Source organism: Mustela nigripes, chromosome 5, assembly GCF_022355385.1.
Source record: "Mustela nigripes isolate SB6536 chromosome 5, MUSNIG.SB6536, whole genome shotgun sequence".
NCBI lineage: Eukaryota > Metazoa > Chordata > Mammalia > Carnivora > Mustelidae > Mustela > Mustela nigripes.
In genome coordinates, this window is record NC_081561.1 from 131,571,671 (window position 1) to 131,596,606 (window position 24,936).

At 38.4% G+C, this 24,936-nt stretch overlaps 1 protein-coding gene across 1 annotated transcript in view; it reads right to left on the reverse strand.

The window, feature by feature from the left end:
* The window catches only part of HS3ST5 (heparan sulfate-glucosamine 3-sulfotransferase 5), a 152,918-nt gene extending 131,592 nt beyond the window's left edge, over nucleotides 1-21,326 (reverse strand). Inside the window, exon 1 of the mRNA XM_059399277.1 lies at nucleotides 21,170-21,326. The gene's annotated coding sequence lies outside the window, so the exon portion shown is untranslated. The remainder of the gene's footprint in view (nucleotides 1-21,169) is intronic.
* Nucleotides 21,327-24,936: the final 3,610 nt, after the last annotated feature.

Genomic DNA, 24,936 nt, shown 5'->3' on the forward strand with positions numbered 1-24,936 from the left:
CTATTTATTTATTTATTTATCTATCTATCTATCTATCTATTTATTTATTTATTTATTTTAAACCAGCTCTGTTTTAGGCAGCCCTTTTGGGAGGAAGAAAAGACCCCATCATTCACCTAGATCACCTGTTTCCATTTCCTAATGGAAAAAATACTCTTGGTGATAACAATCCTATACCATACCACATTATATGATGTTATTACTATACTATATTGTACTATTCTATAATGCTATAATTATAATATAGTAATTAAAATTATAATATAGTAATTATAATTACTATATTATAATTAGAGTATAATAAATTATACTAGCAGCATAGTATTATTACATTTATAGCTTACCATTCTATACTATATATTCTATGCTGTACTATACTATACTATGTAATTTCTGAAGGGGAGTTTGTACAAATATCTATTTTAGCAAGAGGTTGCAGGAATGACCCATCTTTGAACTGCAACATATAACATGTCTTAATGTATAGCTACTGTGAGTTATAGGTCAAACATACTATTCATAAAAGTAGGGATCACTGAGCACTTCAGAGTTAACCAAACAGTGCATAATGAACAATATAGATAATGGCGACTTAGTATAATAAGGAATTATAGCAACTGAAAACCTCCCTACCTCAAAAGTGCACTGTCAAGGCACTGATAATGTGTTCTTTCTGAAAACTGGGGGAACCCCAATGTTGTATACACATTCGCAGGAAGTTTCCAAGCGAGCGCTGCCCTGGGGTCAGCTGATAAATTCTGCTAATCACCAACTTTAGGTTAGGAGTGCCAGGTTTATACTTGGTGGTTACAGGCCTACACTAAGCTCAATAAATATTCCTGGGCAATGAATACAGTGGATTTAGCTAAGGGCGAACAGGGACTATGGAGTTAAAACCCACAAGAGAGCCCATCCATTAGCCCATTTACAGTAATTTGGAACCGTGGGCAGGGAGATCATGCGGGCTGCACAGATTTTCAGAATCACGTCATAATTGCCAAATTGAAATCTGTATCATGCTCCTTCTTTCATTCTGATTTTCAGTGAAACCACACCTTCTCTGCAGTTGAGTCAATTCAATTAAAGCAACTTTTTAAAAACATACATTAAATTTGGGCACTGTTTTGCTTTGAGAATTATTAACTATGTATTTTAAATATTTAAAAAATATGCATTCCTAATTCCCTTTATAATTACGGAAGAAAAAAAAAACTTGTCTATCTTCTCTTTCATAACTTTCTTTTTAAAATATGTTCCCCACATATAATTCTCAAACGTTTTCTTCTTCTGAGCCCATTTTTTCCTTTTTGTTTCCCCGTCCTACATTTTCTCTCCCTGTGCATTCTCAGCCTTTCTACTGAGTATTGTCTTTCTTTTCACCAACTCACTAAGTGGCCCTGGAATCAATAATTTGGGATTCAAATTCTGGGTACTCATTGTAATGAAAAGAAAGCTGTTCACCCTGATGAGGAAAAGAACTCGTTCCTATTCCAGTTTTTATTCTGAAATCCTCTATGCTGGGAACTGGAGTGCCAGTTTGAATTTAAGTTGGTTAGAAATAATCCACTGAAGAATAGAACTTCAAATACTGACCGATGGGGCATCAGGAGGGGAAAAGCAAAAGAAAGGGAAGAAGGGGAAAAGAGAAAGTAGGAACAAAGGTGAGTGACTTTGGAGAGCAGCAGCATGAAGTTGGAGAGCAGCGGCATGAAGTTGAACGTTTTCCCTCCTTTTGAGGTAATTCTCAAGGAATAGCATAAAGAGAATTTTTGACCTATCTTTAAAATCCACAGAACCTATCATTCTCATAGAATTTTGTCATCACGCCCAGGTGGTTGATGGTCTCCGATTTTTCTGTCAAAGACCTAGGTGGCAAAATGGATACATTAGCCGTGGCAAAAATGTCAAGACGGTGTTGTGAGGAGACCAGATGGAATAAAACAGAAAGGCTGCTAAAATGCTTGGATAAAATATTCATTACGAGTAGTAATTACAAACTGAAATTAGGAAACAAAAGTTCTGTGGGAGCAGAAGGAACTCTGTAGCTCCAGTGCTCTGTGTGTCCCTCCTGGTATGTCCCACATTTTCATTGCCTAATGGGAAAGCAAGAGCCTGTTGTCGTCTTGGGCCTTCAATAAAATGAACAACATGCATAAAAAAAATTCTGTGATCACAATTCATGTATTAAGGAATTTTAGCTTATTTTAGCCATCACAGCGGCTACGTTTGTTGCTGAGAATATGATGGACAAGAAAACCACTAACACCTCTCCAGCTAAGGTGGTGGCAAGGCGAACACCAACTATGTGACAGAAGTGGTTCACGCGGGGCTGCGTTGAATGGCTTACTGTAGAAGTTAAACTGATGTTCCATGACGCTTCCAGAAGGCAGATGGACCCCCTGATGTATTCCTAAGAAGATGAACCAAATGGCTTGGGCCATTTCTGTGTAATTCCGATTGTAGTTTCGGAGGTACCAAGAGCTGCGGCCCTTCAGAGAGACCAGGAGCCATGACCACACAGGCTGGCACCATTTAGGTGGAGCTCCCTCAGCTCTCATGGTGAGCCAGGATGGGCTTCCGCCAATCCAGGGACAACGTGTCACCTGAAGGCATCTTAGCTGCAATAATTAGAAAATTTGCACTTGAACTGAGAAAACACTGACATGTGTCTTCTACCTTTTCCCCCTTGTTCTGTCCTATGCCTCTCCTCCACATTCCCTATGCAGCCTGCAAATACTCAAGACTGTTTTTGGTCCTCTACTGTATTTTATTTCCTTGGCCTTTCCCAGTCCCAGGTGCCCTGCTCTGAATGCACGTTGTCTCTGGTCCAGTTAGAGTACAGCTCTCCAAGCACCATGCGCCGTCTCTCAGGCATGGCTTTGCGTGTGTGCCACCTCGAGGATGAGAGGCTGTCATCTGCTTTGCTCTGCAAATACTCTTACTACAAATCGAATCCAAGGTCATATGAGCTTTTGGGAGGCAATTATATCATCTCTCTAACTCATACTTTTAATAATTAAGTGAACGCTAGAATCTTTCATGTGTGTTTTCAAGTTCCTCCCAAGGCACTTTGCTTATTTATTTTTCTTTTGACGGGAAAATGGAACTTTTCAGTTATCCTCATTTCATGGTATTTCCCCAGATTTGGCCCAGTATTATAGCCAATAGAGATCTTCCTCAGCCTCGATGCTAACTTCCACGGTAGGAGTTACTCCTCAGTTTTTTATGCCATCTGCAAATCTGATTTCCAGGATGCCACTGGCTCCTAAGACCCATTCTAGAATCACTTTCAGGACAGTAAAATTAAAGATAAATTATACAGGGACACCTGGTTGCTCAATTAATTAAGCTTCTGCTTTCCACTCAGGTCATGATCCCAGGGTCCTGGGATCGAGTCCCACATCAGGCGACCTGCTCAGCGGGGAGTCTGCTTCTCCCTCTGGCCCTTCCCCATCTCATGCTCTCTCTCTCGCTCACTCTCTCAAATAAATAAATAAAATCTTAAAAAAAAAAGATAAATTACACAAACATTTTATATGATCCCCATCTAAGTTTCTTTTCTATTAACTTCAGAAGCTTTTTTAAATGAGTTTTGTGAATATATTTCTTAATATTATGCTACAAAATAAAGACTTCATTTACCAAGACAAGTGTTTAACTTTATATACGTCAGTAGGAAATGTGTTAAAAACCAGCTTTCATTTCTGGATTACACAGAAGGACCAAAAAGTTATTTCCATTTATGACACTGTTGTGGTACAGAAAATACTTGGCGTAACAGACGAAGCTAGAAGAATCAAACAGAATCCAAATTAGACTCAAAGTGCTCAGAGGCTTTGAAATAGTTGAAAGAGCATGTAAAGGGATTGCTAATATCTAAGATATAATGAACGGGAGAAAAAGACCCTCCCATGACATGTGCATAGGTTATGTCCCCCACATTATTTTGCAGGGAAATATGTTAGAAAGACATATTGTCACACTCTGGAGCGATTTTATGTGAGAACTGGCAACTGGAATTCAATATTTTAGGCCTGGCTGCGGGTATGGTCTATAACTGCCTCTCACTAATCCCAGAACAAACCTATCTGTATCAAGGGAGGTTCTCCTCATGAACTGTTTGCTTACCTGGGGCTTAACAGGAGTTACATATCAAATTAGCAGGACTCTCCCCTCCAGGAGCCACAGAGCTGCTTCCAAGGACAGCAGGCCTGGTCTTCTGCAAAATCATTATCATGGTCACAGTGGATATTCCAAACTTCTGCTGGGTCTTCCCTAGGGGGAGCTTCTGGCATTGGGTTAGGATATGCAGGAGGGAGGGAGGTACATGATGTTGATGGTTTTGTGCTCTTTTCTCACTATGGGTACCCCTCTAATCTATCACTCCTCCTCTTGAACCCTAAGATCACGACACCAACTTTACATGCTCTAAGTCCTGGTGGTAAAAACAAAAGTGGTGGTAGCGGTTTATGATTTCTTATTAACAAGTACATGAACTGGATCAAACTCTTTTACACATCATTTTCAATATGATTCAACATTTTGGGGGGCTTCTAATTAGACATGTTTACTTTTGCAATTTGATTGAAGAACTCTCGACTTTCTCTATCTCTGAACATTTAAGCCATACATTGCCTGGAGTTTGTAACTCCCTTCGCTTATCCACCACAGTCGGTTCATTGAGCCCTTCTGTTAGCTGTTTTGTTCTTCCAGCTCCTCTCCGAGGCATCTGTCTGTCTTCCGGCCTGCAGATGCTGGCCTTCTCAGCAGTGTCCTCCCTTTCCTTCATAACATGCCAGTCTGGGCTATTTCCTCTATATGCTTGTCCCCAGATATCTCAGGAGAAGATACACTTCCAGTTGTAAAGGACTTACAGTCTCCTGGGGCACGAGCTGAAACACAGGGCTCCTTTGTGGCCTAGGAGAATCCGGCCAAACCCTTTGGTTGGCATGCAAAAGCTTTCACAATTTTACCTCGCTGACCTGCCAATCCACCTCCGTTCCTCCCTCACAACCTCAGTTTCCATGTGGTGAACTCAACCCCGTCAAGTTGCCCACGAAGCTTCTTCCCTGTTTTATGTACTGGACTGCCTCTTTCTTTGCCTGTAACTAAATCCCAAGCCTTCCTCATGGGCTGTACTGCTCTTCATTTTACTGATAGCAGTGCATTTATTTATGTATTTATTTATCTTTTTCCCAGGACTCTTCCTATTCTCATGTCTTGCCCCACCACCCTGATTTTCTCTCCCTGGACATGTCCTTATCTTATCCTTGGATGTCCAGGTGCCCCTTTATGAACATTTATCTTGTCAACTGGAAGTAACTTTTTTCCTTCTCGGAACATCTGAATGTATTGATCTACTCCTTCCCTATAGGATGTATCCATTTTTAAGCTTCTAATTTGAAATGAATTTAGGCTTATAGAAAGTCTGGAGTTCCCAATATATCCTTTAATCAGATTCTTCGAATGTGAATCTCTCACGTAACCATATTGGCAAATGAAGGAATGAAGACTGCTACGATACTTAAATGGTTAAATCCTAGAGTTTATTTGGGTATCTTCAGTTTTTCTAGTAATGTACTTTTTCTGGTCCAGGATCCAATTCAGGATCCCACATTGCATGGCGCTGTCCTACTACTAGGCTTCCTCCAAACTGTGACAATTCCTCAGCCTGTCCTTACCCTTTATGACCTTAACAGCTTTTTACCATATAAAATCATCACATTTGTACATGTGTATTCCCTCACTCTGCCCTAAGTTTCCTGAAAGGATGTGTCACTGAGACATGTTTTTATTCCCAGTAGCACATGATGAGAACTCAATAATTACTACTTAACTATGGGCCACAAAGGATTAGAAAGAATAGTAACAAAATCTATGTAATGAAATAGTGAGCTATGTGCTATGGTAACTTCAAGTTATTATAAAAGTTAGAGGGCAAGACTGCAAAATTGTAAGACACAGAACTCTTTTGCAGATACTGTATCTGAGCCCATCTTCCCCAGGTGCCAAGAGCAGAAATCACTGGAGCTCATCATGGCGCAGGGATCCCTGGTGGCCAGCCGGAAGGGTAGATGCAGCTTCAGTCTCAGCATCTAGCAAAACTGTTGTCGGAATTCACGAAAAACAGACCTCATCTGCCCTTTGTACTGTGCACAGATCACTGAGCTCAAGTACTTCCTCCCTGCCTCTCTTAACACCTGGGTTTCTGTCCTGTAGCTTTCTGTTAAGAGACTCAGGACAGAGAACACCAATCTTCCTGCCTGGAACCCTGAATCCCAGCTGGCTTCTTATCTGGTTCTCCCTACAAGTGACTGACAGTATGTCCTTGAAGCCCCATACCATGATACCACAACTCACCTACTCGTTGCTATCTCCAGCTCCCTGGATTTCCTGAGTATGATAACCTATCTGGCTCTACTGTGACCACTCCTCTAAGAAACCACGACAAGGGGGCTCCTGGGTGGCTCAGTGGGTTAAAGCCTCTGCTTTCGGCTTAGGTCATGGTCTCAGGGTCCTGGGATCGAGCCCCACATCGGGCGCTCTGCTCAGCGGGGAGCCTGCTTCCTCCTCTCTCTCTCTCTGCCTGCCTCTCTGCCTACTTGTGATCTCTGTCAAATAAATAAATAAAATCTTTAAAAAAAAAAAAAAGAAAGAAAGAAACCACGACAAGGCTAAGCTGACAAGTCAGTGCTTTTTTTTTCCATGCTGTCATACCCTATGGTTGCCCTCCTTGGTCATGAAGGCTTCTTCTCCTTTTCTACCAGTTCCTACTGCAAGAGTCCTAGCATATTTCAGAATCGTGCCCATTTCCCTTATGACTCAGATACGCCGTTATTTCACTTTGTTTCAAATTATTGTGGTATCTGTCCAAATTGACACTTTCTCATTAGTACTGTAGAGACTGGATCTGTGTCCACCCCCCACCCCCCACCAACCCACTGCACTTGTTAGCTTCTGCCTGCCAAAGAGTCCACTCATCTCCTGAGGTCACAGAAGCTTTGCTTTGTTTTGAAGGGACTCTAATTACTGACAGCTGAAATTCCTTAATTTCAGTTCTACCCTGCATTAGCTTCAGATCTTTCACAAAGATCCAGAAATAGCTTCTGACAGGTTCAAGAGAAATTGAACTGATATCTGTTGAGTTTTAACCGGAGCATTGCTGCATAATTTTTCATTTTTCTTTGGAAGGTCTTAGCACAAAGGGAAAACATGCCTAGTAGGGTCCCACAGAGGTGTTTTGACATTAGGCTTAATAAAGCATGAAGAACTCATTAATAAATAATGTTCTGCTAGGTTAACAAATAAAGCTGAATGCACTGGCTAGACCCTGGAGTAAATCAAATCACGCATGCAGCCATGCGACTTGTTAACTTGCCGTGGTCTCTTCACAATGTCTGGTACAGCCCAGTGCAATGAGGCACAAATAAAACCAGCATCCTCTGGTTATGATGCAGACTGTCAATTTTTTTTCCCCCACACTCTGTGGGCCCCAAATTGTAAGCAAACCTTCACCGATGTTGATCAGGAGGCATTCCACTGATACATTTAATCTTTGCTAAAAGGAAGGTACCACTCCTCAGCATATCTACCCAACAGTAGACACAGGGATAGCCCCCCATCTCATCATATCCTTTGTCTCATGATCTACAAACAGGGAGCTCGAGAACGGGCTAATGTGTGTACACAGGCTAGTCTATTCAGCAACGTGGTCACTGATGAACTCTTTAACAGGCCCAGAAAAACTTCAGGGGCGTCCAGAAGCAGAGAAAAGAAACATCCTCCATTTTAAAAAAAGATGAAAGAAAAAGAAGGAAAGGAAAGGGAAAGGGAAAGGAAATGAAACGAAAATGAAAAAAAAGGAAAGAAAGTGCAGTGCTCCCAAGAGCTCCTTCCCTGGATTCCGAAGGTTGCCGTTTTTTAGCCAGAGAGAGATTCCTGAGTCAGTGAAAGCCCTCTCCCACTGCTGCCCTCCCCTAGCAGTGGTGGGTGAGGGGGGAAGCTATGGTACTTCAGGCAGTTGGATTTCTCTTTTGGTTCTCCGGTGCTGAAGGCAGCTGCCGCGTCACCAAGCTTTTCTCATGATTAAAAGCTGATGGACAGCTGTCACGTGTCAGTTAAGCATGACTCACTCCAGCTGCTCAACAATCTGGAGGGACACAGTCTCCTGCCCCACACTCGTCTGACGGCGCACATTCACCACTCACGGGCTTTGCTGGAAAGCCAACCGCCATGCAGCACAAGCAAACATTTCCAGGCACCGTCTGATGAAACAATTTGTTGGGTGGGTTCGATTTCAACTCAAAGGGCTTGCCAACCATGCCCATATGCCCATATTTACGCATCTTGCCAGACCTTTTATGTGGTTATGATGACAAAGTCATTGAGTTGCCATTTAAATCCTGCTCCAAAGCTGCAGATTTAAAGCAACCACTATCCTGAGAGCAAAAATATCCCATTAAACAATCTTACAGAATCTTTTCACAATTCCTGGATGCTTATATATATATGTACATAATATGTAGACAGCTGTAGGATGATATAAAGTTATATATAGTTTCTTCATTTCCAAGTTTAGGGAAACAATGAAAATGAAGGAGCGGTCAGGGTTCAAAGTGCTGCATTTCAAGATTTTATTTTTGAGACGAGAAACCATGTGGGATAGTAGAAATGTGACTAGTTTATAGCGATCGAGCCTTACGCAGTACTTCCATGACTCATCCCCTTTAGCCTCAGTCGTTCTCTGATACTGGCAACATTACCATCTGCACTTTACATAGAGGAAATTGGGACTTAGGTCATACAGAGAGTGAGTAGCAGAACTAGGGATTTAAATTTCGGCAGTCTGATTCCAGAGTTCCCATATTCTTAATCCACTCAGGGATGGCTCCCGCCACTCACCAGGGACAACATGGGAAAACCCCCACCCCACCCCCAGTTAAAATGAGATGGTTTTCAATGCCAAGGTGGAAAACAAAATCAGAAAGAATATATTCATTTTATTACCTGAATAAGTAAGCAGCTCTAGCTTCAGTGACAAATGTCCTTGACATTCACTCAGGTAGATATTGGTTTGAATAATTTCCTTCAGAAAAGAAATAATACTCGAAACCCCAGTGTTGAAAATTTTGATACTTTTGGAAAAGAGGAAAGCTTGGTTGAAAGCGTTTGGAGTCTTTCAATAGGTATTAAGTTTTGAAAGAATGATGTCATCTCCTGATGTGCTGGGAGTGAGCTGGGATTCACACAGAACACCATGAAGAAATGGGAAACGGATACCTTGATTAGGCCTAGCCTGAGATGACATTATTATTATTTTTAAAAGATTTTATTTATTTATCAGAGAGAGAGAGAGAGGGAGAGCGTGCGAGCACAGGCAGACAGAAAGGCAGGCAGAGGCAGAGGCAGAGGGAGAGGCAGGCTCCCTGCTGAGCAAGGAGCCCGATGTGGGACTCGATCCGAGGACGCTGGGATCATGACCTGAGCCGAAGGCAGCTGCTTAACCAACTGAGCCACCCAGGCGTCCTGAGATGACATTATTTGATCCCTGTTCGGAATGAACACCTAACTTGCCTGTGTTGAGTTCAAATCACTAGGAAATACACATGAATGCAACTTTGGGCATAAGTTTTTGTATGCACCGAACTATTTACATATAAAATACAGAAAGAGAATTTATAATGGCCATCTCAATCCATATAGAATTCCTAATTATTATTAATTTGGTGTAATCTGACTTCCTTCTTTTGCCTCTGTGTTTTTACTTCCCCAGTTAGATTGAAAGCTCTTTGTGGGAGGAAACTGCATTCGGTATTTCTTTGTTACCCTGTGGAAAACAATTCTACTTTCCACAGTAAGTGATTTATTATGCAAGTCTGAACTCTAGACGAAAATGTGTAAATGCAAATGCTCATTCACAATAAATGTGGTGCCTTGAGGCACTATTTCTAGCTTATAAGTATTTGAATATTATATTACATGATATTGTCTGTCAAACCTTACTTTCAATCATATTACTTTATTTTTACCAATTTACATAATGTGTCAAAAGACAATGAAAGGCAAAGGTGCATTCAATTTTATTCACCTTAAGAGGCAAACTAAGACACTCTGATCACCTAGGCTTACATAGAAGGGAAAGCTGGTTCACTAACTCCTTTGGTTATCAGAGAACAATTCATCTAAGAAGTGATTAAAAATGGAAAAAAAAAACAACCACATTCCTTTGGGAAAATAATATGCAAAAAACGTGGAGCCTTCTAAATCACATAAATATTCATGGAAGGGGGAGAGGAAAAAAGGGATAGACATTTCCAAGGACATCAGTAAAGGCTTCAGACAAAATGAATCCAATCAATCAAAAATAAGCATAAATCAGTTATTTTCAGTTTCCTCCCTCTTTGGTAATCTGAAATATATTAGCTTTGTGTTTTCTTAAACATCCTTTTCTGTCATTGTTGAAAATATTAAACAATTAGTCTAAAAGGCTTAATGCTCAAATACTAATAATCAGCCATCACATTAATAAGAACCAGATGTAGTTTTAAATTACAATTTCCAATTAACTTTACCTATTAGAGAAGACTTTAACTGAATTGTGTTTTGAATATCAGAACAGATAGAAGATCCAGATTTTAGCTTTTTAGTCTTAGGGGATTTACAAGTGTACAGTAACAAGTAAAAACTGGGTAAACTGTACAGTTAACTTCATTCTCTATCAGACAAAACCATCAAAACCTTGATAAGTTCACAAGTACTCATTAAGCCTGCTGGACCCTAGGTATTTACAGCTGTTTTTCATAATCATCATCATCAATCATTTAGATCCTTGTACCTACTGCTTTACATACTTTTTAATTTACTTAAGATTTAAATTATATCGGTTTAATAAATGATATGCCTGGAAATGCCTATGAAAACTCTATTCTGTGCCTTGAGAAACCCCAATTTTGTCATTATATAAAACCATGGTTATATCTTTCATTTCAAGCAAATTTAGAATCAACTTACAAGAACCAAATGTACAGCATTTTAAGATGTATTATAATGCTTAAAGTAGAAGCTGTCTTAGAAAATTAACTGATACTGCTTTAATTGTTTAATATATTTTTTTTTCATATGAAACTCCCTGGGCTTAACAGAAAGAATTTTTAATGCTTTTTTGTTGTGTTTTGAATATACTGCCGCCCTGCTCTATTAAATCTACTGGAATTATTTTCCAATCAGTTACATAATTTTTCCCTTCTGAGGGTTCATAGAGTTTGCACATGACTCTGTATCATTTCCTAGAGACACCAAGGGACCTAGGGCCCAGATGCTACTTATACTGTTTTCTAAACTCAGCATTTTACTATTTATAACTTTCTCCTTCCACAATTCACTGAAAAATAATACAGTTGTATTTCATTTGTGCTTTATATACTGATGAATAGGTAAGTAATTTCAAGACTTCATAAATAATTTCACTTATTTTTTTAAAGAAAAACTCTCTAAAGATTACTCTAATTTTTTTTAAAGTCACCTCTGGTAGTGGTATAGGGGTTATCAAATATAGGAGGCCATTCTGGGAGCTCAGGCACACTTACAGGTAAGATGACTTTGTGGAATTCAAAGGTATGGTTGGTCAGTGTTCCTTATTTTAAAGGAAACATTATTTTAGTAATAACCACTGGAAAATCTCAGGTAGAGCGATGTACCTGGAAACATACTTCATTTGGATTTTAAAGAAAGGATTCTGATCCCCGTTCTCCAGCTAACTGGCTTCCTAGACATACCATCTAGCCCGCACAAATGAAGTCCCTCTTTGGGACTCCGTTTCCACACCTGCAAAGTGTAAGCAGGTGGAATACAATTTCTGGGATCCCTTCCAGCTCATACAGGCTGTGATGCAAGAGCACTGGTAGTTAGCACTGATAGAATATGAGAATCAACATGAAAATAATTCTTCAAGTGGGATCACAATATGAATAAATGAAAAATGACTATAGGTTATTTCTTTAATTTTTGACATTTTTATTAATTTATTTATTTTTAAGATTTTTATTTATTTAAGACAGAGAGAGAGAGTAAGGGTACAAGTTGGGGGGTTGGAGGAAAGGCAGAGGGAGATGCAGATTCCCCTCTGAGTAGGGAGCCCAATGCAGGACTCGATTCCAGGACCCCAGGATCATGACCTGAGCCACAGGCAAATTCTTAACTGACCAAGCCACTCAGGCACCCATATAGATTATTTCATTTAAATATGCACTCAAATTTAGAGTTCGATCCTCATTTTTCTGAGACTCAAGTAAGAATCTTATCTCAAGTGTCCATAACTAGATATTTCCAAAAATCCAGATTAATTCTAAAAGTTAATATATTTTTACCTGATGTTTGGATCTTTTTGAACTAATGTGGCATTGCTTAACATCCCTGACAAGAATTACGGTTACAGTGATACCATAATTTAAAGTCACTCCATAAATCATAAGCTTTCAGGACAAAAGACAAAAAAATTAAATCTAATGTCATTTTGTATTCTTCATCATTTGAACCCTGGAAATTCCACGGCATTACTTGGAGGGCATTTATTGATTAGATCGCCCGTAACAAAACCGGGGCAAAGAACTCCAGTGCTAACACTTAGGTAACGCACAAGGTTGACTGCTTTAGTTTGGCTAAACTCTAAGGTAAAGCTCTTACGTGTGAGTGCCAACGCATGGAGGCTTGTCATTAACGTAAGAACCTTTGGAAGAGTCATCGAAGAATGATTCTACCCTCCAAGTCTGATCCACATACTCTGATTTTAAGTCAGCCAGACTGAACATAGAGAAACATCTCCTGAAGAGCTGGTCCTAATACAGAAGTATCAGATGTGGTCCCACTGCCATGCCCTCTGTTCTGTCATTACCCCCCTGCCTGTTTTACCTTTTCTTTTCTTCCTTTTAGGCCTTTGTGGGGTCCATATACTATGACATAATTCACTTCCTTGTTACAATTCATTAGTGTTGTCTGCATGTCCCCCGTCTCCCAAAATGCCACATTTTGTTCACTACTGCATCTTAAGTCCTAAAACAGCCTGGTACTTAGTAGTCATTAACCAAAGACTCTTTGAATGGAAAAAGAAATGAAGTTTGCACTGGATTATAACCTGTCCAGCTACAGGGCATCCTTCTCACTGGAATCACTGTACTATGCTTAAAAAACAAATACTTTCCAAGCCAGTGTAGTTTCTAAATTTCATACTGGGCTTGGCTGGACATTTACTTCCCTTGTTATAAAAAAATCAATCCTTAAACTTGGCAGTGTTGACCAGACACGAGGAAAATACAGCGGTCACGGCTTGGTGTTTATATACCTTACTCACGAAAGAAGAACAAAGAGTACAAAGAGTAGAAGTACCTGGGCACAAGCATGGAGGTAGGACAGTTTGTGGTTGTAAAATACCGGCTCAGACACTCCTCTCCTCTGTTTGGTTTTAGCCAACTTGATGGAACTGCCATCTAGAATGTTCTTATTCAAAGGAGAAGACCAATACCTTAGTAATGTGTGGTTTCCATAGTTCAACTTGTTTCCATAGTTCAACTTGCATTTATTACAGAGGTGGTTATTCTGATATCAGCAGACCAAAGACGAGAACTGAGCAATCTTTACTTTCTCAAACAAAAGTAAAAAAAATTTGGCCCACATAGTTGAGGCTTAGTAGGAGAGAAAGAAATTAAACTGGAGAAAATTTATGTAAATTAGAAAAAAAAAACTCTGCTCTTTAGGAATAAAATGGTCTGCTGAAATATAATCATTTCATTTAAATCCTTTTGCTGAACTAATATATCGTAAAGGCCACTGTATTACATTTTTATTTTTGAGTGTTTTTCTCTTTTTATTTTAATAGGAGTGTCACCTGCTAGCATATATGACATTTCTTCACAATTTTAGGTCAGAAAAAAATAAGCTTTTTTTCCCCCCATATAATTTTTCATGCTCTACAAAGTTTGCCATCATAAACCACTCTGCATTTAATATAAATAGGGATTGCATTAGAAAAGCTATTTAACTGTATTCCATTTCACTTGTGAGGCTAAGCGGCTTTGCATGGTAACTAAGTTGTGTTGCTGGGACGATGCTTGGAGGCCGTGTTAACCTGGAACTGGAGTTACCCAGATGTACCCTACTGGACTCAGGAGTCTGCAGAACGAGGGCAGGAAACCTGCTTCGAGGAGGATGGGAAACTGTTACAATCTGCGTTCCTAAATGGAATGAAAATTTTTGCTCAGCAGGAACCTCTCGATGGCAAAAACTCTGAAATTATATCCTGCTGTTAAGAATACCTGTTGGGGGGACGCCTGGGTGGCTCAGTTGGTTAAGCAGCTGCCTTCGGCTCATGTCATGATCCCAGAGTCCTGGGATCGAGTCCCACATCGGGCTCCTTGCTCGGCAGGGAGCCTGCTTCTCCCTCTGCCTCTGCCTGCCATTCTGTCTGCCTGTGCTCGCCTGCTCTCCCTCTCTCTGACAAATAAATAAAATCTGTTGGGGGCTAGAGGAAGAGGAACAGTCCACTGTTCTTCAAATCAAGTAAGTTTAATGTACACATGTACAGTCTTAGTGGGAGCTACAGTTGGTTTGTTTGTCTCCCAAAGATAAGCAACTTGAAACTCCCTTACGTTGATAATGAAAAAATTATTGTCATAAGCAAGTACTTGATTTTTGGTTAATAGGTAGTTTGTCTTTGACATGGAAATATTTTCTCTTTGGGCATCTGGGTTGCTCAGTGGGTTAAGCCACTGCCTTCGGCTCAGGTCATGGTCTCAGGGTCCTGGGATCGAGCCCCGCATCGGGCTCTCTGCTCAGCAGGGAGCCTGCTTCCCCCTCTCTCTCTCTGCCTGCCTCTCTGCCTACTTGTGATTTCTGTCTGTCAAATAAATAAATAAAATCGTTAAAAAATATATTTTCTCTTGAAACTAAATTTCAATGCAAGTGTTTTGCTTATAACAGGGAAGATGACTTTGTGGACTTAGTCCAACACCTAAAATGTGGACAACAGCTACTTCTTGGGATGTTTTTAGAAGTTAGGGCTATTTGCTGAACAAACTCCTATGGTAGCCCTGAAAACTATTATTTATTTGCAATTCTATATGTTCATTATATGATCATTCACTACAAAGTTCCTCTTTTATCTTAATTAATGCTTTTTGGCCCTAAATTTCACTTTGGCTTTTCTAAATATTTTTTTCAAAGATTTTGTGTTTCAGTAATCTCTAAACCCAACATGGAGTTTGAACCCACAAGCCCAAGAGTCACATTCTTTACTCACTGAGCCAGCCAGGGTCTTCTAAGTTTCGCCTTTTCTCATACTAAGATTCTAACTCGTAATGTCTTTAGATTGCTTTTGCCTACCTTCATTTTCAAATTTTGAATAACTTTGTTTTGGACCCATCCTTGTATGCAAGCTGAGAATTTAGTTCTGTACTGTGATCTAATTGAAAATAATAATTTCTTTGAAAGAAATAAATGTATTCCATGTATTAATATGAAGGATATGACAGGATATGGATATTTTTTCATAAGATTTTACGTGTTCTGTTAAAGGTTTTGACAATCATTATATGGTCTGTTTGCCTTATTTAATATTTATATATAGTTTCTTGAGCATATTTAATAGGGTGCATATTTTCTTCTAATTTATAACTTTGTAAGTTCACATAATAACCAACATACGGAGTTTGTAACTTTACGTAATAACCTTGATCTTCTACATCTTTAGAATATTTTTCATTCCCTATGAGGAGTACAGAGAAGTTCTTGTCTTCTTTCTTCTCCCCATTCTTTTTGGCCTGGTGTTGGACAACAGCATGACTTCTCAGTGTCTTTTTTTTTTTTTTTTTGGACTCTTAAATACTTCTATAACTTGATTTGTCAGGTTTAAAGGATATCCACTGATGCCTAGATATCGAGAATAAAGCAATAAGCCAACTTATTGCATGCACCAACTTGCATGTTGCACCCTCCTAATTTTTGTTGGTTGCTTTAGTTCTGTAGGACGTTATACTTGTATGCTCTGTCCCCCTCATCGACATACGTATTTCAGATTTAGTTTTACGGTGACATAGGTTTAATGCTCATGATTGGATTGGTTATTCTGCAGTCACCTATTGGTTTGATGGACTCTGTCCTCCAACTGTGGTCCCCAGGAGGGCTCACTGATAAGAGCAGTTCCTGAGTTCCTCTATGCTCAGAATATTTGCTTTTACACTTGAACGGTAATTTGGCTGGTCATATATGCCTTGGGACCCACTTCTTTCCTATGATGACAGTAAATTCATGATCTCCCAAGGTATTTTATTTCATTGTTAGATATCTGAACTGTAACCAGGTGAGTTTTGTTTCTTTTTGTAACTTTTGTGAAAATTGGTCTCCTTGAGAACTTCCAAAGGAGCAGCTTGTCGTCCCTGCCACATAAATTCCCAATCTAGGCTAAAAGTACCAAGTCATTGAAGGAGAGTTCTAAAGGCCAAAATGTCTCCAAAAAGCCTTTTTAGTAGACTCAATGATTTGTTACTCAGTAATGAATTACATCTTCCTTGCCCTCCTCCTTGTGCCGTACCCAAGTGATCTTTTAAAAAGCAAGTTATAGGGGGCCTGGGTGACTCAGTGGGTTAAGCATCTGCCTTCACCTCAGGTCATGATCTCGGGGTCCTGGGATCAAGCCCCACATCAGGCTCCTAGCACAGCAGGGAGCTTGCTTCTCCCTCTCCCTCTGTTGCTTCCCCTGCTTGAGCTCTTTCTCTCTCTCTTTCAAATAAATAAATAAAATTAAATTTAAAAAAAAAGAAACTTCTTAAAAAAAATAAAGCAAGTTAGAGTAATCCTTTCAGAGAAAAAAGGGACCTCTGGGATCATCTACTGCAAAGGTCTTATTTTAGGATGAAGAAACTGAAGCCCAAGGAAAGGTAGAGAGAGTTCTCCAAGGTCATGCCATTGCCAGGAAGCTGAGCCTGACCTTGAACCCCAGAGAATGCCAGGCAAGGGTTCTTTTCCTTTCACCAACTCCTCCAAAAATACAATGATCAATTTTTGTGTGTGGTGAGAACATTTAAGTTCTTCTCTCTTATGTGAGCTGATGGATATGTTAACTAATCTTACTGTGGTAATCATTTTGCAGTATATATGTGCACCAAATCATCATGTTGTATACCTTAAATGGATATAATGTTATAAATCAATTATCTCTCAATAAAGCTAAAAAAGATACAATGATCAAAATTGTTTCATTTCACCTAAAGAATTTAATGTACGTCCCATGACATACAAAAATCTACCTAATGTCTGGTTGAAAATTATTATTTCATGTCTCATTCTAACTATGTATGGAGTGACTCATGCAGGATAGCTGTACTAGAGAATTTTCAGTGGGTTTATTGTTCATTTACATTACATAATTACATAAATTGTCACTTTCATTTTCTGTTTCTTGAAATTGAGGAACTTCAGATAAATGTAGATTTAGTTTTCTTTCACCAAACTCTCTAAACCATCATTTTGAAATCAAATTACACAGTTTATGCTTAAAACATAAGGGCCAGATTCTATCTTCAAATACACCACCCACTCTCTAACAGCAGAATTTGGCCCTAAAAACCCATTAACAAATATTGTCATTAAACTAAAGAGCTAATTACTTTGGATTCAGACAGAATGAACAAAATCATAGGCCAACTGCAGCTGGTGGTAATAATGGTGAGACTAACCGTATGTTACACTGGAGATTTAAAGAACAAAGACGTATTAACACTAATGCAACCAAACATATAAAATTATCCTCTAAATGGAGAAAGCTATTATAGCGGAAAACTTCTTGAAAGCACATTGGAATTATCTGATAGATGAAATAAAGGATAATTCCAAGGAATTAATTGTCATAATTGGAAGTTACCAGTATTTAATGAAGAGAGAAACTTGAAAATTTTAGTGTCTTGCAATATCAACAAATGAAGAGTTATATCTAAGAATCATTTTCTCTTATTGGAAGTACTATCCTCACATTTAAATCAGTTTAAACTACAAGATGCAAGGGCTTTGCTTTATGGCTATTTTAAACAAAGGTTATCAGGACTACCTTATAGTTCTATAAAAGTAAATTTCCCGGATAACTGAATATTTTCCCAACCCTTGAAAAATATTTTAAAATTACATTAATAATACATAATTTAGAAAAAGTTTTACATACCCTGAAAAGCAGTAAGAATCAAATATAATTTATCAGTTGAACATAACCATTAATAGTGTTTTGCTATATATCATTCCAATTTTTTTCCAATACATCTGGTGCTTTTTTAATAAAAATGGGACTATATCAAAACATGGTCTATAACTTGTTGCTTTCATTTACAGTGTATTATGAGTATTTCACCCACATCAATAATTATACTTTTACTACATAAATTTTAATGACTTAGCAACTTCTTAAATTGAGAACAATAAACACATTTTAATCTTTTCAGGTATCTCACAAATATCATTATTATACTGTTTCATAATAACGCTAACACTCTCCAGAGATTGTTACACAGTAAATCTTTCTCCTGTACGAAATGGCCCCAGATGGCTCTACTGTTCTAAAGTTGTATCTGACTTTAGCTCTTTTCCTCCTTTGATATCAGAGTTCCATATAAAGCTGACCAAAGGGGAGGTGAACCATGAGAGACTATGGACTCTGGAAAACAATCTGAGGGGTTTGAAGTGGCGGGGGGCGGTGGGAGGTCGGGGTACCAGGTGGTGGGTATTATAGAGGGCACGGATTGCATGGAGCACTGGGTGTGGTGCAAAAATAATGAATACTGTTTTGTTGAAAATAATTAAAAAATAAATTTAAAAAAAAACCCAAAACCTAAAGTAGACCTAACTTGGGTGTTTTCATTTTTAGATTAATGACATGAAAGATTATCTACTGACAATGAAAGTAATTAACGATTTTAAGTTGAATTATATTAATAAGAACTCAGGTACTCTCTTTACTTCTTCAACCTTCATCTTGGATGACAATTTCTTTCTGGCCTTCCTTACCCAAAAAATCATTATTGAAAAACATTTGCTAGGTTTGCCTTGTTAAAGAGTCACACCTTGCCAGACAGATGTTGACTGCTCTTTGTATTAACCTTTTACACAGCAAGCTTGCAAGAGAAAAACATGTGATTATATATGAGGGGACCAGACTAGGAAGAATTAATGGTCCATTTCTGCTCTAAAACTTTATGCTTCTATTCTTTAACAAAGTTTCTATAATTTATTCTTTTGTTGTATATTTGCCTCCTGAGTATGGAGCCTGTCTCACTCAGGTTCCCTGAAACTGCACAGTAAGTTTTCTTTAGGGAGTCACAACTTCAGAAAAATATGCCTGTGATAATGAATGTGACTCACTTGAGGACACTATTTCATTCTCTTTCCACCTGCTCCTCTGCAAAGGAAAAAGGAAAAGAAAAAAAAAGGCAGAAGAGGATTTTTCTATGTTTCTCTGAAATAAAAGTATTACAGAAGATTTGCACTAAAAGCTTTATTAAATCGTACTTGAGAACTTCTTTGAATCATAAACTTGTATGGTACCTACTTGAGGATTTTACAGTTTGGGTGCTACAAATTTTAGGATTTTATCATCAGATGTGGCAGTGAGAGCATTGCCTATTGAGAACAATACTGACAACAAATGGATGTGAAAATTCATTATTACAGCTAATCTAATTCTGTAATTGTCTAGATTACTTGAAGAAAGTGCTACCTTGTTTTATGCATGTCTATATTCATTTTATTTGTGTAATACTAATAACTAATATGTGTAGCTAATTGCCACTATGGGGATATACTTTTTTTTTTATTAAGGATTTATTTTTGCCATTTGATATTTTATTGACAAGAAACCCTTTACAATATGAACACATGCACACAAAAACTGTCTATTAGCCTGAAATTCAATCGGAGGATTTTAATTAAAAATATAACTCTTCACTAAGAAATAGGATCATGTTGCACCTTTAAGGAACCATCACAATTTCAGTTCTGCATCTGCCTCTACTAATCACTTTTACCACTGGAGCAAAAAAGCAAACTTTACATAAACTTTAAACTGCACATAATAACGATGAAATTGCTAAATGAGATAAGGAAATATAATAAGGTGATATTCAAGAAATGTGCATATAACCTGCTATAAAGATATCACATGATTTAGAAGTTTTTATCCGCAAAGGACAATGAGTAGCTAATGGTGTGTTAAGCAGATTTGTTCTCTTGAAAATCTAATGCAGAGTTTTCCAAATGAAGAAAAAAAGAAAAAAAATAACTTCAAAAATGAAAAAATGCTTAGCCAACCCTGGTAATTCGCTCATTATTTCTGTCTTCTTAGAAAGTTCTTAGAATTGATCCAATAAGTATAAACATCGGAATAAATTAAAACATTACAGAAAATAGAGAACCAGCTCAAGACCGCAATGGGCACACGCTCACTCTGAAAGCAAGACAGGGACTCCTGGGACTTAGCCCATCACACTGAACTTGAAAAAGCTGTACAGAGAGCACGAACTTCAGTTTGGGGGATCAAAAAAGGAGCACTAATTTAGCACCTCTGTGCTAAATGTGCCTTCCTTATTTATTCTTGTAGCTGAAGGAAACAAACATAAAACCCCAGTTAGTATAAAGTTTGGACAATTAGAAGTATATCGTTTTGAATGTCAACTTCAGCATTTCCCAAAGGACCAAACCCACTTTCATCACGATCCTTTGGGGTGCGTAAATAAAATGCAGGTTGCTGGGTCACATCTGAGGTGCAGTGCATCTAACTCTCTGCGAAATACGCCCAGGAAATCAGAATTTTACAGACCCTCTCCCCCAACCATGTGACTGTCACTCACATTACTATTTGAAAGCCACTGCGATTACCATGACTTTTTGTGTGAAACTGATGATCAGTTATCAAAGTTTACCACTGAACCCTGCTTATAATTACACTGATATGAGATGTAACAACTTTTACAGTTTACATTTTATTTTCCCTTCTTGCTGCGGAACTATACATAGATGGCTATTTTCCCCATATTCAGTAACTGCTTTTAACTTTTGTATATTTTATAAAATATATTAAATATTCACTTTTGATATAATTAGGGGTACATAGCAATGTGATTTCCTTCCAAAATTCACTTACCTTCAAATCTGTATGTTTATTCAGAAAGTTCTGAGCAGATACGATGGAAATTTCCAAGAAGACTATATGCAGTGGATTCTCTAATTTCCACGTATTTCAAGGTTGGCCAACGAGACCCCAGAAGAAGACACCAGAAACGCCATGGAGAAGGTAAGACACCAATACCGGAGCCTCTGGGCACCTGATTATCTCTGAACAGAAAAGAAACATAAGTAGTCAGTCACCTGAAATTCATAGAGAATCTGCTATGGAGAAGGTTATTTTCAGTAAACTGGCAGTGTTACTAAATTTAAACTTGGCCTGGGTTTGCTGCTCCCTGATTTAGCACAGTTGTCATTTAAAATTTCACGTCATTGTGAAGGCAGAATTGCATGATGCTACTGCCTGCAGAGGACGCCGGTTGAATTCACGTGGCTTTAATTGACTATTTCTTCTAAACATTGCATCAAGTGTTATTACCAATTTTATTTTTGATATGCCGATGCTAGACTTTGGTGCTGAATTTCTTTCTAAGTCAAGGTTGATAAGTTCTCTTGGAAATACATCCTCACGTGAGCCTCTCTCCCACCCCCATAAAAGATAAAATGCGACGATACTTTTACAAAATCCCAATGGAATCATCTGGTACTTTTGCTATATTTTCTCTCATGCGTAATGCTTGCCAGGATAATTAGACATAAACAAAAATAATATCTTTCTCGTCAATATGTATTGCCTCCTCAGGGAAACCAAAATTCTAGCAGTTTGCTGAATAAGTTAAGCAGACATTGGTAGGGGCTAATGGAAAAAGAGACTAAAACATCTCGTTTTAAAACTGGTAATTGACAGTGCAAATATTCTCCTAAAGAGTAGAGAAAGCGACATATACAGATAAATACAAAGTCAAATACGCAGGGACAAGAGCGTAATACACATGTAAGCATAGAGTACACTACAAAACAAGTTTTTCATAGAAGACATTAATGTTTGGCCACCCAGACACCCTTCCCAACTTTCTTCCTTCTTGCTATATTTCACAAATAGAGAACAGAAAATCAAATAAAATGCTCACTTTTCCAGTCCCCCTACTGCTAAGAATTAAGATTCTTAACTATAGGAAACAAACCGAGGGCTGCTGGGGAGGAAGTGGGTGGAGGGATGGGGTAACTGGGGGATGAGCATAAGGAGGAAACATGCATTGGTGGTATATGCACCAATGCATGTTTCCTGAACTCTACAGCTGAAACTAATGACTAATGTTAGCTAACTGAATTTAAATAAAAAAAATTTTGCTTTACTGATGAGAGATTCCTGTCCCTCCTCTCTGTTTCACGTAACTGCTTGCCCTGAATGATAAGGTTGTGATATTTGAAGGCGGAGCAGTCATCTTACCATCATGATGTAAACCACAATGAAAGCCCAGAAAAATGCAAAGATCTAAGTCTTCTGTGGATGAGCAGCTGAACCCACACTACTGTTTCTTCTGAAATTCTATTTGTTTTACAATACTGGGTTTTCCGTTGCTTGCTAACAGAATCATTGCTTGACAAAGTGTTGAAAAAAAACATTTGTTAAAAAGTAAATGCCACTGCTATAATGGAAGTGGTATCTATCTTTTTACATGATTATCTGCAAGTTCTCATTCTGTGGAGTCAAGGACAGCCTTCATTAGGCTGGTTAAGGCTGGAAGTTGCCTCCTTTTTTACTTCTAGGAAAGCTGTACGTGTGGGGAACAATGGGTCACAGGATGATGGTAACTAATTAGACCAAAATGAAATGGAAAGCCTAGTCTAGAGCTGGGTTTGGAGGAAGAGGTCCAGTATCATGGATAATAAAAAGATCTCATCTTTGCTTCAGGGCCAAAGCTATCACACTAGTTGAAATCGCAGTGGAAGAGTTTGAAATTCCATTAAAAAATTCATTCTCATTACCTTGTGATGTCCTATGGGTTCTTTGTTTGAAATACTGTTTCATCCAACAGTTCATTACTTCTTTTCATCAACATTTCTTACTCAGTCGCAGTCTGAGCTTTTACTATCTCTTTCTTAGACTATTGCTGTAGACTCTTTAACAGATTCACCTCTTCTTTTTTATTCTTAAACATTACAGGATGTCCTATAAGTTAAGATTTAGCTCCTTAAAACATTTGTTCAGATCCATCTTCCATTCAAAATCTAAGAGCTCTTTTTGGTCTACTGGATTAAGTCCAAGCTCCTTTAAATGGCATTTAAGTCTCCCCATAATATAGATAAAATTAATAGTAAAATATAGATTCTTCTAGATTTCCTATCTTCCTTCCCTAACACTCCACATGGTTCAGTAGAAGAATATGTCTTCACTGCGAAGGTACACCCTAAGCAGCTTAAGATAATCTATGTATCTCAATCTTTACCAACAATATTGGGAATAAGCACATGACCTTAAGAGGTTAATGATCTCCATTCTGATGTCTTCTTTGACCTATTATGTAAAAAACAACTTTCACTTTTCTTGCTGGACATAAACATGTGATCATGGAACATTTGGAACTACTGGCAACCATCTTGGGATCATGAGAGAACTTGCTGGAACTTAAATCGACACCAAAGAAATAGCTGAGAAACAGAAAAAAAGGAGCTGGGTCAGAGCATGTTGTTTCACCCCTGGACAGAGTTTTGCTTGTGGGTATAATACTGTGAACTTCTTAGCTATGTGTGAATTTATAGACTCTTCTTAAAAAATTATTATTACTAAGCCAATCTGGGTTGGTATCCCCTGTTACGCACAACTAAAAAGAACTTTGCAATATATTTTTTTGTGGCTCTGCCATTTCAATCATATCTACTTCTCTCTTATTTCTATTCTTTCTTTAAGGAGATAAAGCCCTCTTCCCCATGATACATTTCCAGATTTTTCTAATTCATAGTGAGAGAACCCTACTGTAAACCACTTTATTTTTCACTGTATGTACTAATAAGAGCACTCACCAAGATATATGATGCTATCATTTCTTTATGACTCTCAAATCTTTAGCTTAACATATTTTCCCCTATTTATCTCCAGACTTTTACTTCTGACTAGATGACATCTCAACTTGGATGTCTTGAAGGCTCTGCAAACTGAATCCATCCATAACCAAATCCATAAAAACCTATCTCTCAAGAACAGCATTCCTCTAGTTTCCCTATTTTTTTTAAATAGCACCATCAACATCAGTTGGAGAAGCCAAAACTCAAGATCTTTAACATTTTAAAACAGACTCAGAGTAGATTTGATTCTTCTTTTCTCCTCCAGCCCCAGGATTTGATCATCAAGCCCTTTTGATTTATTTCCTAGTTCTCAAATCTACCTACTCTGTCCATTTTCTTTTTATATCACCTCCAAATTCTCTCTCTTGCTCCACCACCATCACCACCACCACTAAGATATTGTTGCCTGGAATGCTGCTTAGATTTTTTTCTTTCTTCCATCTCACATTTTGTTTCCCTCCAATATTTTCTCTTTGGGGTATTTAGAGTGATCTTTTAAAATTACACAGTGGAATATCAATCCCTTGTTTAAAAACCTTCAATGCCTTCCCACTGTTCTTAGGGTAAAGAACAAGGCCACATCACCCAATCCCTACCTAACTCTCCAGCCTCATATCCCTGGAAGACAGTGACCATTTCTGTTTTTAAATACACTCATGTTTTTGGGACGCCTGGGTGGCTCAGTTGGTTGGACGACTGCCTTCGGCTCAGGTCATGATCCCGGAGTCCCGGGATCGAGTCCCGCATCAGGCTCCCAGCTCCATGGGAAGTCTGCTTCGC